Source organism: Macrotis lagotis, chromosome 1, assembly GCF_037893015.1.
Source record: "Macrotis lagotis isolate mMagLag1 chromosome 1, bilby.v1.9.chrom.fasta, whole genome shotgun sequence".
NCBI classification, from domain to species: Eukaryota; Metazoa; Chordata; class Mammalia; order Peramelemorphia; family Peramelidae; genus Macrotis; species Macrotis lagotis.
The window spans coordinates 258,681,985-258,685,161 of NC_133658.1; the positions used below are offsets into that span (position 1 = coordinate 258,681,985).

A 3,177-nucleotide genomic window follows, 5' to 3' on the forward strand; every position below is an offset into this window, starting at 1 on the left:
GGAATTGAACAAAGAGAAACTTAGGAATCTATGAGACACCAAGATTCCAGCAAACTGCACAGAATGAAAATATTGAAGAAAACATAAAGTATCTCTTAGGAAAAAGCAAGCAACCTGGAAAATAGATCCAGAAGAGGTAACTTTGTGAATTATTAGTCTATCAGAAAGCCTAGATCAAAAACAGAACCTAGGAAATCTCTTTCAGGAAATTAATATGGAAAACTGTCCTAATATGCTAGAAAAAGAAGTCAAAATAGTCCTTGAAAGAATACACAAAACACCTTCAGAAAGAGTCACCAGGATAAAAACTTCAAGTACTGTTATAGTCAAATTCTAGAATTCTCAATAAAGGAGAAAATATTGCAAGCAGGAAAAAGAAGCAATTAATTCACAAAGGAAGCACAATCAGAATTATGCAGGACATATCACCTTTAATGTTAGAGTGGAGAGCCTAGAATATGATATTTTGAAGAGCAAAGGACTTTGAATTTCTACTAAGAATTTACTATCCTGCAAAATTCAGTATGTTCTATCAGGAGAAAAGATGGATTTTCAATGAAATAGAGGGCTTCCAAAATTTTCTGATAAAAAGATTAGTACTGAACAGAAAATTTGATATTCAACTATGAGACTCAAGAGTTGCATAAAAAGGCAAAGAGAAATGGGGAAAAAATGCTAGTCAAGAACATTAGATTGTATATATCCCAACAAGGGAAAAGAACACTTGTAACTCTTGAGAATTGTAGTTCTCTTAAGATACTTAAAGGTTTGAATATAGTTGAAGGGATTATATTTAAAGTATATGAATATGATTGGTTCTTGCCCTTCTTTATTGAAGAAGAACAAAATGACATCATGCTTGTGACAAATTCTAGTGTGTCCCACTGTGGCTGATCAAATAAATTTGAGTTCAGAATGCTCTACAAAAGGTCAGGCATAAATTGTCCAGGTGAAGATGTCGTGTTTACTCTAAATTTATGTCTCTTATTCCCTTTGAGCTACTTTAAATCTGTCTTCCCCATAATGCTTGATACTTCTGTGATGAGGTCACCCTATTCCGAGCAGTCCTAAGCTAATGTCTCCCATGCTTTACATTCCAATTGTAAAGTTCTTAAGAGAGACATCCAGGGTATCCTGATACTTAGAGTACTCTGAAGCTCTATACATTATTAAATCAGCAGTGACCTTATTTTATTAGATACCGTAGTTAAAGATGGTTGTAGTACAACAGTAGCAAGGGGTGGACCTTACTTAAAGAGATTAGGAAGTAATAATCTACCCTTTAGTTACCTAGGGTTTTAGTATAATTTGTTGTGCTAAAGGAACAGAAGGGCTATGGTTAGCATACTAGAGAGAAGAAGGGAGAGAGTGGATTTAGAGGGACTGGACATGAAGACATCATGAAGTGATTTTGTTTTGCTTGATACTTTGGCTACAAATGGGGAGGTGTAAATGATTCATGAAATGATTTGATTTTGCATGATGCTTTGACTCATGAGGATTGTGTATCCATGGAGGGTGATAGAAAAAGGATATGATATAAATTGATTATAATTGATGGGATTTATTACTTTTGAGAAGTGTATTTATAATGAGAAGGAAGAGGGCTGGACACTTATTGACTATGAGTCAATGCTACTTCTCAATCAATCAAGCAATCAACCCTTGAGAATAGTACTTCTATCAGGACAGAGAAAAGAGTATATTTTGGCTATGGAGTTGTAAGTATAAGAGAGGGTTGAAACAATAAAAAACATTAAAAGGACTATATCAAGAGAAAACTAAACATTAGTGGTTAAATAACACCAGCTGAAGAGGCACAAAGATCTTTTTTAGAGTAGAGGGAAAGAAGGGATAGTGTGAACACTGAATAAATCTACTCATATATTTGGTCCAGAGAGGGAATGGCATACATTCCCAATTGGGTTTAAAAATGCATCTACCCCTCTCCTCAGTTGTCTGTAAGGTGCTTGGTTCTTCTTCGGAAGCTAAGGCCATGTTGAGGTGACTCCACTTCAGCCTGCAGCTAGCACCACTTACAAACAAGTCTCCTCCATCCCCTGAAATGGACGTCCCCGAGCTTGCCTGCATCTACTCTGCCCTCATCCTTCATGACCACAAAGTTATGGTCACGGGTCACGGTCTGGAGACCTGCATTGAGCTAATTAACCCCTTGGAACCGGGGAGGGGAGACTACACAAGGTTGAAGAGAGGGGAAGATAAAATTAACGTCCTCATTAAAGCAGCAGGTGTGAATGTTGAACCATTCTGGCTTGGATTATTTGCAAAGGCTCTGTCTAATGTCAGTATTGGAAGTCTCATCTGCAAGGTAGGAGTTGGTGGATCTGCCCCAGCAGCTGGTGGTGCTGCCCCTGCTAGAGGTGCTGCTCCTGCTAGTGCAGCTGCCCCAGCTGAGGAGAAGAAGAAAGAAGAAGCAAAAGAAGAAGAATCCGAGGAGTCTGATGATGACATGGGTTTTGGTCTGTTTGACTAAATATTTTTTGTAACATTAAATAAAGGGCTTAATTCAACTAAAAAAAATGCATCTACCCTACAGGGAAGTGGGAGGGGAGGGAGAAGAGAATGAAAGGGGAAGAAGGGACTGATAAAAGGGAAGGTGCTAAAAGTGAAAATAACGTCAAAGATAAAGTTAAAATTTAAAAGAAAAGTTGAAGGGGAAAGTGTTTAAAACACTGGTTAGGAGGAGTAAAAGGAAAGGACAGAGAAAAGTATAAACTGGGAAGGATAGCTTGGAGTAATTAGTAATTTTAACTGTAAATTTGAATGAAAAAACTCTCCCATAAAACAGAAAAAGCAGAATAGACTAAATACTGAAATTCTACAATATGTTGATAACAAGAGGCACATTGGAAGCAGAGAGATACACACAGGGAAAGGTAAAAGGCTTAAGAAAAATATAGTATAATTCTAAGGTAGTAGAAACATCAAGGCTAGTGAACCTGACCTCAGACAAAGCAACAGCAAAAATAGACCTCATTAAAAGAAACACAGAAAGATACTACATTTTAAAAGGCACCATAGGCAATGAAGTTATATCATTTTTAAATATATGTGCACCTAATCATATAGCATCCTAATTCTTAGAGAAGCTAAATGAATTACAAGGAGACATAATAATGGAGGACCTCAATTTCCCTCTCTCAGAACTAAATAAAT

At 36.9% G+C, this 3,177-nt stretch overlaps 1 pseudogene; it reads left to right on the forward strand.

Moving 5' to 3' along the window:
* The first annotated feature begins 2,065 nt into the window (after nucleotides 1-2,065).
* Nucleotides 2,066-2,494, forward strand: LOC141489928 (large ribosomal subunit protein P1 pseudogene; annotated as a pseudogene).
* The last annotated feature ends 683 nt before the right edge of the window (nucleotides 2,495-3,177 follow it).